This window comes from Melospiza melodia, chromosome 6 (genome assembly GCF_035770615.1).
Source record: "Melospiza melodia melodia isolate bMelMel2 chromosome 6, bMelMel2.pri, whole genome shotgun sequence".
Taxonomy (NCBI): domain Eukaryota; kingdom Metazoa; phylum Chordata; class Aves; order Passeriformes; family Passerellidae; genus Melospiza; species Melospiza melodia.
Window position 1 is genome coordinate 26,585,356 of NC_086199.1, and position 12,800 is coordinate 26,598,155.

Below are 12,800 nucleotides of genomic sequence, written 5' to 3' on the forward strand. Positions count from 1 at the left end.
TCATAGGCTTCTTCTCAACTTGCAAATTTTAAGTCTTCATTTTGGTCTTATTCATTACATCCTAAAATCATTCCTCAGCTAAAATTTTCAGAGGATTCAAAGAGAACTTTCTCTGAATTAAGACTGTAGTTTCAGGTTTCTTTGGTGGGTTTCCATTGCAAAATTTGACCTTACTGATGAAGAAGGTGTGATGTTTTTACACCATGCTTGTGTTATATTGAAAAAAAAAAGGAAAAAAGAAAAAAAAGAAAGAGAAAAGAAAAGAAGCTGCTTTCCAGCTTTGTTTCTTTCTTCCAAGTAAAAAATTTTAAATTATTTAATCTCTTATTTTATACACAGCGCTACTATTAATATAATGAGGAAATACACATCCATTTAAGGAGTTGTAGATTCTTTTATATTGTTAAAAAATAAGGAAGTAAGACACCTGCTATATTAGATGAAGGAATAACTGAAATAAACTCAAGAAACCTTGGTGAATAAATTTCAGTCAAAAAATCCTGAAGTGGCAAAGAATGATTGTGAATCTTCAGAACAAACAAACAAAAAAAAATGAAAAACAAAAGGTAAAACCACAGAAGATTGAAAGCAGTCTGTTTCTAATAGGCTTTCTGAGCATTAAAGCTCTCTTAAAAACATCAGTCCCAACTGCATGGGCAACCTCAGGAGTGACTGAACTCAAGCTCTGGAATCACAGAGCACAAACGAGTTCTAAACTTAACCCACTGAGAAGGTTACTTCTTGTAAATGGCAGACTAGTCCTCCTAGGGTGGCCCATTTCTTTCCTTCTTTGAAGGTAGAAAATGTCAAAGTATATAGGAGGCATTAAAATAATAAGCCTTTAGGAAAGCAACAAATTATTGTAGAACATGGTTCCTCTAGATGTGAGTAGAGTTCTCTTTACAAGTAATTTAACTATCAGACTGTGAGAAAAAATAAATGGTTTTCTGACAGTCAGTTTGGCTGACTCCCCCACCATCAGCAGATGCTCTTGCTCAGGACACAAGTCCCAGATTTTTTTTTCATGTTCACACTATGTGAAATAGCAGGACTCTGATCTTGAGTTCTCATTCCTCTGGGCAGAGCTCCAGCTCTAAGCTCACCTCATGTATCTTATGTGTGGCTGCCAGGCAGGTAAAGACAACTGTCCTTTAGAAATTACAAAGCAGATTGAGAGGCCTGTGAATACCTTGTTACTGAGACTGGTACACCCTCCTAATTTTTGGCACTGCTCCTTGGAGGAAAAAAGTAATCATGAAATACAGTAGGGATAATTACCAAATTGAGAAGAGAAAGCTTTCAGATGAGCAACAGGCATATTTTGGAGGAGGGAGAGGAGAGTGTTTGCTATTTTTAATTACAGCTCATTAGACACAGAGAATCAGCTCTCATCAGCGGGGAGACTGGCATTACTTCAGTAGAAGTCAAATGAAACACCAAAATATCATATAAATTGGAAGTTTCTTCTCTCTGTTTTGAATTGTTTGCCTCTATAAATCTGCTTCTTTTGGCTGCACCACTTCATCATATAAACACAGCCTAAGTCAGATCTCTAGAGGGAAACATCTGATGCTGAAGATCCAGCACCCATACCATGAATTTTCTAATGTATATCCACCTAAAGGATGGGAAAATGATTCTTTCAAACTTGCTTTAGTTTGGTGCTGTACATCAGAGCTGTGTGATAGTGCTCCTATACATTAGGCCATTGGGCCATAAGTTAAAAAATGTTTTACCTGAGAGCAGTGCAGGCTGTGTGCTTTCACATCACTTGCAATGTGAAGCGAAGTCTGGAAAGTGGAAATATTGTGATCTACTGCTCAAAAACATGCTTTGAATCCAAATGAAAATGGTTGTATTAGTATAAATCATCTTAAATATGAATGTTCTGCAGCAAATTACGGCTATAAAAGTTGTAGGCGAACTTCTGCAAGAAAATGGTCAGCAACTGGGAGAGATATGGCAGCTAATTTTTGACCAGGAAGTGGGTAAGTGGCAGCATAGGAATCTGTGGTACAAATCCCACATTCATATCCATAAAGATAAACAACTCCCTAAGTGATGCGAGTGTGATATCACATCCCCGAACTATATCTCATTGTAATATAAACACTACTAGCTGCAGGTTTGGTGCATTTTGATGTCACCAAGAGTCTGTCATAGGGCAGTGATTGTAGAAAATTATTTATGCTATTGCAACCTCATGTTTTACCTTCCTTATGTTAGCATTCTTTTGAGTCCCTTTTTTTCTTTGTCATATATTTCTCCTTATATTTAAAATGTGGAAGTTGATGGATTTGGTGTAAAATTGGTTTAATTGAGATTTCATTTAGATTCTACTCTATAGTATGATGAAATTCCAACTAGTCTAGTACTGTAATTAATTAGAAACCTGTTTAAGACATAGAATGGTATGTCTCAATTTCTAAATTGCCTATCAAGAGCATTGCATTAAATTTTGATGTTTTCATGCGGAAGTAGTACTGATGTCTATAATAAAATGCCTTTGGATCTGAGTTCAGAGGGTGATTCTAAGACTGAAAGGAAATGAGTCCAAGTGATATATAAAATGTAAATCCTCACATGTACATTAATTCTGACCACTTGTAACCTTTGTGTCTCTCCTTCACACCTTTTCCTTATGTCTCTTTCTTCCATCACTTTCTCATTTATGTGAAAGGCTCAGCTACATGTGAATGACACAAGAGTTCTCTCCGAGATATGAGAGAAACAGGTACAGAAAGAACTTCCTTTACATTATTTTTTCAGAATTGCCCTGCAACCCTGTGCAGACAAGACATTCCTCATCACATGTTGACTCAGATTTCAGAAAGATGGGAAGGAGCAGAAAGGCTAACACAAAGCTATATGTCTACACAGAGTACTGGTCCAGTAATTCTTGGGGAGGTAACTGCCATAATACCCATCTATGAGAATTAATTGCAGGAAGAAATATGCTGTGCAGATGCTATTAATCCATTGCCATCAAGAATGCCATCAAGAGCACAATATTCTTGCCACAACCAAAAAGTGATCAATAAATATTTGAAACCAAACTCAGGGTTGGCTTTTTTAGCTACAGTTTCCTCACAAAAACCTTAAGCAAATAGCATTTTCTAGGCCATGTAAAAATAGGGATCTGACATGAGTTAGTCTGACTTCTTGTTCAAAGCATTTGAAACGGACTAATTTAAGTAATGTTAACGCAAGGAAATACATTCAATAATTGTTGCTCATGTTTACACTCCTTCTCTTGAAAATCCAGCAGAAATATAAAGTGCCTAGCACCAGAAGAACAATATTTGCATGATATAATTATTTTTCCACATGAAAGAAAAAAAATGCTCTGTAGAATTAATGGTATTACAGAGTGAGCAGACAACATGATGAAATTGAATAAAGCTTATTCAATGATAGGCATTGATTGCATGTGTTGCAGCAAGATGATGCAAAGTTCAGGTATTCTTTTTGGGCCTCCCCTCAGAATACAAAGTAATAATTTTACTCCTTTGAAACTAGAGATACTCCAACTAAAATTTTCAGGAAGCTTTGAAAGGAAACAGACATTTATTATAAGCACTTTTCGTAGAGGTATAAAATGTCATATTGGAGGAGGGAATTACAGGGAAGTTATTCTTCATTGTGTACAGATAAAGCAATATTTTAAATTTTTTTTCTCTTATTTTATCTTTGATACAGTAAGATAAGCATTGGTCTTTGGTGCACTGACTAAAGTTTTCTGTTAGTTTTTCATGTGGTAGTCATGCTTTGAGCATGTCTATAGACATACGGCATGGTGTAAAGGAGCCAGTGCACACTTAAAACATTAAAAACCTTTTACTAACTTTTACAGATTTCCAATTAGCCTACCCTTCTCAAAGCATGCTATGAATCAAATCCTCTGTGTGCATGGTAAAGTAGTACTTTTGAAAGGTACTTTAGAGGTTGAAATCTTCTATTGAGCTACATAGCAGAATTAGTAATAATTGTCCAATTTTGCCCATTACTACTTGTCCAATTCACTGACTGGATTGACTGTTTTCAGAGAAAAACTGTCATTCACATTGGAGACCTCTGCAATGGTTACTCTCTTCTTCCTACACTTGAATAAAATACATGGTACTCATGTATTTATGAAATAAATATTATTGCTGGAGTTCAAATCTCTTCTTTCCTGTGATATTAGTTCAGTTAGCTAAGTCTCTACCCACATGAGTCTCTCTAATATTGTCGCTGTTAACCTGCAGTATCAGACATTTTCCATCACAGCTTTAATTTTCTGTCTAGAAAAGGGCTTTGTTGATTTAGATTGACAAGGAAGATACCAGTTCTTTTCATTTGTTTCATTGACTTTGGTAAGGCACCAGCCAGGAAGTGGAGCTACATCTGTCATTTACAGATGCACTATTTACATTTACAGATTCTGTGTAGATTCCCACTAAGTGAATTTAAGGCACCATCAGCCTGCAGTTCTCAGAAGTAGCTGTGTCACAGCTGTTCTGTTGTGGGTTATTCTCATTAATGATAAATTAATAGCATGATAAAAATATCTGGGAAATAATATCAAGAGAGATAAGGAGCCATTTTGAACTCTATTACATAGATTTAAAGGGAGAAAAAAATCCTTAAGTCAGTGGACTTCAGATGTATAGAATAACACAATGAGTTTACATGCATGTGCAAATGCCAAAAAGGAGAAAACTATTTCGAACAAATAATGTTAAATCCAGAAAAAAAATGCGTTGTGTATCATTCCACTAATATTTTATCTGAGAAAATAACTATGTGAGGGGCTAATCCTGTTCTCTCCACGTACAAAACTCCCTTCAAGTCAGTGAGAGTTTTGCTGGTGTTAGAACTGCCTGATTAGTACCCAAATTTATTCAGATTTACAGTTTGAACTGACTCCTAATCTTTCCAGCAAAAATACAACACTTAGTGGTCCCGAATTCAGTGAAGACGTCCACATAGACAGATTCTTATTTACAGCCAGAGTGATTTACAGGGGCAGAGACTAAATCTGCCATTAAGATTGTTGACATAGCCTTCCTCAAAAGCAGGCCAAGAAACATTAACGTAAAACTCTCTTCTTATTACTGAGTGTTGTTTATAGCTGTTCTGTCGGTTGCTCACCTCATATAGATTCAGTACAACTGCTCATGAATTCATTCCCCAATGCCAATTTTTGTGCTTTATTCCTCTTTCTGTTAAAGAGGCCTAACTGCAGCAAAGTAAATATTCTTCTGGTACTGGGAATATCGAATTTATATACAAATTCCATGAGAAGCTTTTATATATAGGCAGGCCATCAACTTAATAAGATTATAAACTCTGCTTGTTTCATTAAGCTGCAAGAGCATTCCATTTGCAGTGGCTTTTTGGACACTGTGACAGTGTACCATTGCACATGAACTTGTGCTCTGAATAAGAACTTCAAAGCAATTTTTAAATCTTTTACAAAGTCTTCTTGGATATTCCAGATAGATTCTATTCTCTTGACATTGTCAGAACAAGTGATTAAAATTAACAAGGAACATACCAATTAAAATAAACAAGCAACATACCAAAACAGACAATCTGAAATGAAACTCCCCACCGTATTACTAGAAAAAGAAACTGTAACTTGTTTTACCTGTCCACCAAAAATAATTTATATAATCTGGATAAAATATGCAACTTTGGTGAAGAAATAGAAAGAAAAACCATGAAACTAATGCATTTGTAATTTTGAAGAAAATATGGCAATATTTCCAGCTAATAGCCTGGCTATATAACTGTACAAATACCTTTCGAATCAAGTCTTTCAAAATAAGGGAGAGTTTTATACACCATCCTTGTAAACTGAAGAGGATTTATGATGTGTTAGGAAATCATTTTATTACCCAAAAGACTTGAGAACTTTTGGGATGATTGGTCTTCCTTCAAAAGAAAATACTGTCCTATCTACAATATCTTTGTGATAAGAGCACTCCTCAAATACGGAAAATAGTTTAAATTACTCTGCCTCAGGAGACTTGAATCTTCATTTTCAACTGTTTGGCTCATGTTGCAACCACAAAACTGCAAGGATTTTGGAAAGGAAATCCTTGTTAGTCCTGTCTATTGAATTATGAAATATTCACAAGGACAAAGACTGTGAACGTAGCTCTGCATCAGTTAAGACACCTGTTGGACTTGATGTAGTACAAAAGACACGGGTTTAAATCCTCAGTCTTTTTCATTAAGAGTTCAATGAAAGCAGATATTTCCCTCTGGATTTTAAAGCTGAACTTTCAGCTCCTAGGGAATTTGAAACAAAAATACCTTGGACACTCAAGTTAACTCCAAGCATATTCTAACTACAGCAATTAACATCACCCAGTATCAAGTGCTGACTTAGAAATTTGAATGGCACTGGTGCTTGTGAGGACAATGCACATTCTTTCTGTTTTCTGATTCCTTCCTGTAAATATAGACCATATAGACCAATTGTTAGTATCAATGTCTTTGTTTATATGCAGTCAGGATATTATCTATGGTATCATATATCATTATTATAGCTCAGAACAAGCTGGCCTTATAGTTGCACTCCTCGTGTCATTATGCTTTTACTTTTGTTGTAGTGTTTTATAATAAATACCAAGCATATAATTGATTCTTTGCATGAAGTCTATATTTCTTGGGCAACATATTTACTGTTATCCCACTGCAAGACATTCGTTCCAACAACAGTAACTCCTGGGAGCAGAGTAACCAATTATATTTAATTTTGTGAAATTAATTACTTTTTAGAGAGTAATGTGTAATTAGAAAGCTAATGTAAGATGTAACCTCTGTGTATAAAAAACTACTGTTGCACCTAAAAACCCAAACCAACTTGAGTACTTCCTTTCTCCAAAGGAAATAATTAAAAGTTAAATCAGAGAAGCGTGGTAAGTTATGCAATTAATTATTGGAAGAGCATCTGGATCTTGAAAGATTTAGCAAGCACAAGGAAATAATTGCAGGATCTTCATTAGGTTTGGTACATTTTGCATAACTTTTTTGCTGTTAAATGAATCATTGCTATTTGTCACTCAGATATTTCTACAACATATCCTGGCTTGGTCCATGATATACATCTATAATGCTATTTCAGAGGTCAAACTCTGTGATGTGATAGTCTTGATTATTTCTGATTTATTGTCAAGGCAGATGCATGGTTTTTGTATGTGTTCTCCACATCTCTGCTGAGTTTGTAAAACATGCTGAGCACAATGAGCTAGGTCATGCTGCTCTTAAAAATGTGTTTTGCAGAAGATTTAATAGAAGAAAAAAGTGGACTAAGTATAGGATTTTGTACTCATTGCTGGAAGCATGGTCCATATCACAGCCAGTTTGTATTACAGTAGTATTGAGCTATACGTTGAATTTTGCTTAAAACTCCATTGCTACTATGAAGGATGATCTTTAGTTTCAAAAACACAGAAAGAGAGAGTGAAAGAGAACTGAGGCAGTAGAGCCACAAGCCATATTATCTGTGACAGTTATATTTAATGTAGGCCTTGATAATTAAAAGTTTTCTAAGAGCTCTGAAAAGCATTCAGATCATCAGATTTAATGACTTTGGGGTGCCTAAATTAGGTGTTTCAAATTTGGGAGCCTAAATTCAATCTACATGACCTAAATTGAAATCTGTCATTTAAATAGGGGTGATCAGAATTTCTGAAAAACAACTCTCATGTTTCAAGACTCAAATATGGATTAAGATCCCCAGTTTTGAGACCTACATTCAGTTATTTTGCACTAGATCATGATGTTCTTTCTTTTAGAGCTGCAGAGAATGTGGAGGGAGCCAACATGTCTAGAGCAGCACAACATGGGCATGTCTCTATTCAGATCTTGTTTTTGTAAGAATGGATGAATTTCTGGGTTTTTTCCCCCTGTTTCCTTGAAGTGAAACAAGAGGGTATTTTTTAAGGTGTTTTATGACATTAGTCGTGTACTGTGAAGTTCTAAAACTTCTTAGAAGATACCTATCTAAGAAGAGGGGGAAAAAGGCTCTTTAGTCAGTCTTGATAACAAATGCTATATCTTCAGAGCTTTTAACAGAAATTGTAAACAGTGAGATGAATAGTTGCTGTTGACAGGAAGAAGTAGGGCACAATTTTTAGACAAGGCAAGGATTAATAGAATTAAGGAAACGTTGCAATTAAAAGACTGAGACATCATTAGTAACTTGTTGATAGAGATTCTTGTTCATAGAAAATAAATCAAAAAGTTCCTAATTATCACAAAAACAATGTTTTGAACAAGACCAGAAATGGAATAAAGTAGTGACAGCTTTGTCCCATTACAGATAATGCTTTACTCTCTTCAGAAGAACATTATCTGATGTGAATAAATTCAAGAACAAGATGCAATACCTCTAAAGATCTTCTTAATTCCTAGGTTATCCTTGCAACCTGGAAGTTGCCTGCTTGAGTTTTAGTTATGAAAAGCACCTTTGAAAAGCTGCTCAGTAGGCTCACAGGGACAACCAGCCTATCCTTCCCACATTCAGAGATTCTTGAGGGCTCCTCCCAAACTTGAGAGGCAACTTGAACCTGTTTACTTTATAAGGCAGGCAAAGTTTGCCATTGAATAAAAATTTGGCTTAAAGCTCATTCTAACTGCAAAATTCTGTGTTAGCCATGGGAATAAGCACAAGGTATTTGTCTGCTTAGATTTCAATAATTTATCCTCTGAGGCACCCAATGGATAGCAAGTTTAGCCAAGTAGTTTGAGGGAATGTTTAAACAGAACTTTTCCACGTGTAAAACAAACATTGATGACTGACAGTAAAGCATAAGTTAAAGTCATAAGAAAAATAATCACAGAATCCATTCCTATGATAGAGAGCTTTCCAAAGGTACATGAAATCCCATCTGAACGTAAACAGTGTAGCCCATTACTGTCAGAATTTCTTCTCTTTTCTTAGCCTTAGATATTATTTGACTTGCCACATTTTTAAAAACTATTTTTGCATAGCTGTGAAGTGCTTGACCATAGCCTGAGCTTCCCACTACGGGGAAGTCTATCAAGTGATATCTTGATTGTTAACCACTCTGTCAAGATGGGAGTATTTGAAAATTAATAGCTCATTTTTGTGGTAACTTTGGGAGTTTTATCCTGTATTTCCAGACAATTGCTTTGGAACATATTTCGCAGTCACCTCTGCTTAGAACTTCACTTCCCCCTCTCCTTGATCTTTAAAAATGAGGTCAAACTTGAATTTCAGGTCACAGTGCAGAAGTACAAAAATCTGCAACTACTTCATACTGTGCCTTATAATAACTGCTTCATATATCCACCATCTTGATGTTTTATCAAAGAGCTGAGAAGCAATGAGTTTCATGCTTAATAATTATTAAAAAAGGCATATCATTTTGATTGACAAATAATTCATCTTATCAATATATGATAACCTGAAGACTTCAGTGTTAAGTCAAAACTTTATTTATTATTTCAAGTTCAAAACCTTAACATTCTAGAATTAGAATAATTTTTGGATATGTTTTGCCTGGTTCTAAGAGGAATGAAAGCAGTTTAAACTCAGCTAAGGTACTTCTAAAAATTGCTTTCTACCACGTTAGTGTCTTCAGAACTCTGAGTACCTATTAAGGGTCTGTCTTCATGCAACATTTTGTATTTGTACCTTGTATTTGAATTCCAGCCAAGGCAGGAATATGCATGGCTTTGCAACCTGCCAGTCCCCTGCAATGTTCCAGCACCGAGAATGAAATTGTTTACGAGAACCAGAAATTAAGTTAGTTCATTTCAAGCAATAGTCAATAAAAAACAGAGGGCAGCTCAAAATGAAAACCAGAAACAGTTTGGTCCTTTCTAGAATCTCACATACCCATGGGTAAGGCTCCTAGGTGCGACGGCCATACTGGTACTAAAGACAGAAACAGGGGAGGCAGTAAAAGAAGGGAACAATGACTGTAAACCCTACCCCAAATTCAGATCCAGGGTCTAAGAAGGGCTTCCAAATATAAAATTACAGGCACCTGAAATTGTCCTTTTAATTTCTGTATTCAATTATTAAGCTTTCACTGGCTCTTATAAAAAAAGAAAGAGAGGCATAGCTGAGGCTGGAAGACTAGCAGAGAAGAGATGAGGAAAGCACAGTCCCATTCTCTTTGTTGCACCTCTTTGCTATAGAAAACTCTCACTGCCTCTTTTGCAAACTTGAGAGAGGTCAAAAAAGAAGAACAAATGTGACCCCTAGAAAATAATCTCTTTCATCCCTCTTGCTCTGCTAAGGATACACTTCTTGTCTTGCAAATGGAGCCGTTTGACAATCATTGCTCTCAGTGTCTGGTTAAGCTTCATCTTTGGTTCTAACAACTAGTGCACTTTTGACCTCCCTGTGCTGTCCTAGACATACAGTGGCAAAAAAGGTCAAGGAAGAACTTTTCCACAAAGACTATAGTCTGGCAAACCTTTTCCTCTGGGCAGCCTTAGAACATGGATATTGGCCTTATTAGACTGATTTTAAGGAAATTCAAGGTTGCTGCAGTGTAAGCAAAGACTGTGTCCCTTCTACTGTTGCTGTGGAGCCCCACACTGAGACACACTTTCCTTTAGACTTTCTTCCTTGTATTTATGGTCAGCTTTCTGTGCCTTTCAAAAGGGAGGGCAAGAAGAGTTTTTTGTTCTCTGCAAAAATATGGGCTTGTCTAGCCCTAGTGAGAGCAAAGAGACCAGTAGTGATTGGGACAGGAAAAGTAAGAGCACTTTTTGGAATTACTAAATTATTCAGCTGCTCAGAGGTTATATACAAGCACTAGAAATACACAGAGAGTATTAAATATAAAAATACATTAAAGTTTCTGGTTTTACACCAATAAAAACTAAGCCTTTCAGAAATGTCTTATATAAATACTCTTAACTCTTAGGTTTTAAAACAAGTTAATAGTGCAATAACTATTTCATTTTTGTCTTAAAAAATATTAAAAGCTTAGTCTTGCACAAATGGCCAGGAATTTAAATCAAGGCACTAGACTATCATCTAATGTAGGAGAATTATTGGAAAGATACACTTAAAGATCTTTTCCTGTAATTGTTTCTTTTTTTCATGTTTATATTCTAATACACATGGTATGCTACACATAAACTTGGTCTCTGTCATTAGCCAGTACTAAAGGGCAATTTGTCCTGTGTTATTACACTGTGCATTTAGCAGCTTGAATTGTGAAAATTATCTAAATTCTGCAAAATCTAGTGTTGGCAGTAGTGATCAGCCAAGCCATTTGAATTACAATGCAAATTAAAATATACGACTAGTTAATGTATTGTATAATTGATAAATTTCTTTAGAATACAGGAATTTATATTTCCTTTTCCCAAAATATTTGCAACAGTAGAAAGTAAAGATTTAATTATTAAATAAATTGTTTTAAACCTTCTATTTCTAACTGAACCTTGAAACAGATTTCCATGTCTAGAATGAGATAATGATAATAGTAAGTAATATGCAACACCATAGCAAGCTTACCATTCTAAAAATGCTAGAATGCTACTTAGCCAAAAGTATTGACAGAAGATGAAGTATAGTCTGAATGAAACCACTATAGCATGAGGAAATCACTATGCCTTTTTAAAGCAGACAAAGATTTGTACTAAGCAAAGCCACCTCAACACTTATTTCAGTCATTTGCCACACTTCAAACAGGTGCTGACCACCTGATTCTTTAGGCAGATTCATCCCACTTCATTAGCATGTTCATGAGTTCATATTAGTTGTTTCTGGTTTTCACCTATGTAATGGAAAACTATCTTGCATAAAGACTGGCTATTAAGAGGCCACTGTGGTGTGTTTTACATCATAACAATACTGCCTTTCTAAGCCACTGTATCTTAGTCTCATCCAGTTTCCCATATTGTAACTTGTGTCACCACTTATTGATTTATATACTGCTGTGCCCTAGTGTATAGAAGACCTCACTGTACAGCTTCCACTTTCCAACACTGTAAAAGAAGGAATCCTCAATGACCTTTTCCCCTTTTCCCCCTTTCACTCTAACCATGCTCTCTGTGTTGAGAACAGATTTTCCTAATATGCAAAACAAATCATGAGAGTCTGTAGCCTGCTTCATGGTGTAGGCAATACTAGTACATGAAACAGCAAGAGCTCCTTTTCCAGAACCACTATTTAGGGATCCTTGTGCAGGAACAGCTTGGCTTCTGTTCACTAAGATTGTCACAATGAAATTATACTTATGGACTTCAGACCTGTCTTTAAAAGGGGATGGGGATAAATGGAAGAACTTTATACTATGAAGGTTTGCTTCTTTTTAAAATTTGGCTGATGAGAAACAATTTGTTTATGTGAGAGAAGGAGTACAGAGGAAGTTTTGGGAGTTGTTTGTTTTTACCTTTTAATAACAAACAGATATTCTCCCAAAAACTATTATATTCTTACCACTAGTGCAAGGCAAAAATAACAATATGGTCACAAAAGAAGGACTGGGGAAATTTACTCAAATGAGATGTTAATTTGAATGTTTTGGCATGTTGTCTCATTGGTAATGAAGCATAAGATAAGGACATTTTTATCCAAACTAATGTTTCAGCAAATAGTGTTGTAAAGATATATTTACTGGGTAGTTTTTAGATTAAAGTATATAATTGTAGACATTGCAATAGTTCTTTTAGTAGCCCACACCTACCTTGAGAAATATTTTTCTTTGTTGTGCAGAAGCCACAGCAAATCACTCTACTCCATGTGCTGGCTTACATACATCACTTATAAAATTCTACTTTCCAAAGAACTGATCTGTGATTTCATTCTTTCC

General features: G+C 35.5%; 1 long non-coding RNA gene across 3 annotated transcripts in view; it reads left to right on the plus strand.

The window, feature by feature from the left end:
- The window catches only part of LOC134420329 (uncharacterized), a 48,321-nt gene that overhangs the window by 31,567 nt on the left and 3,954 nt on the right, over window positions 1-12,800 (plus strand). The gene's annotated exons all lie outside the window — the stretch shown is intronic.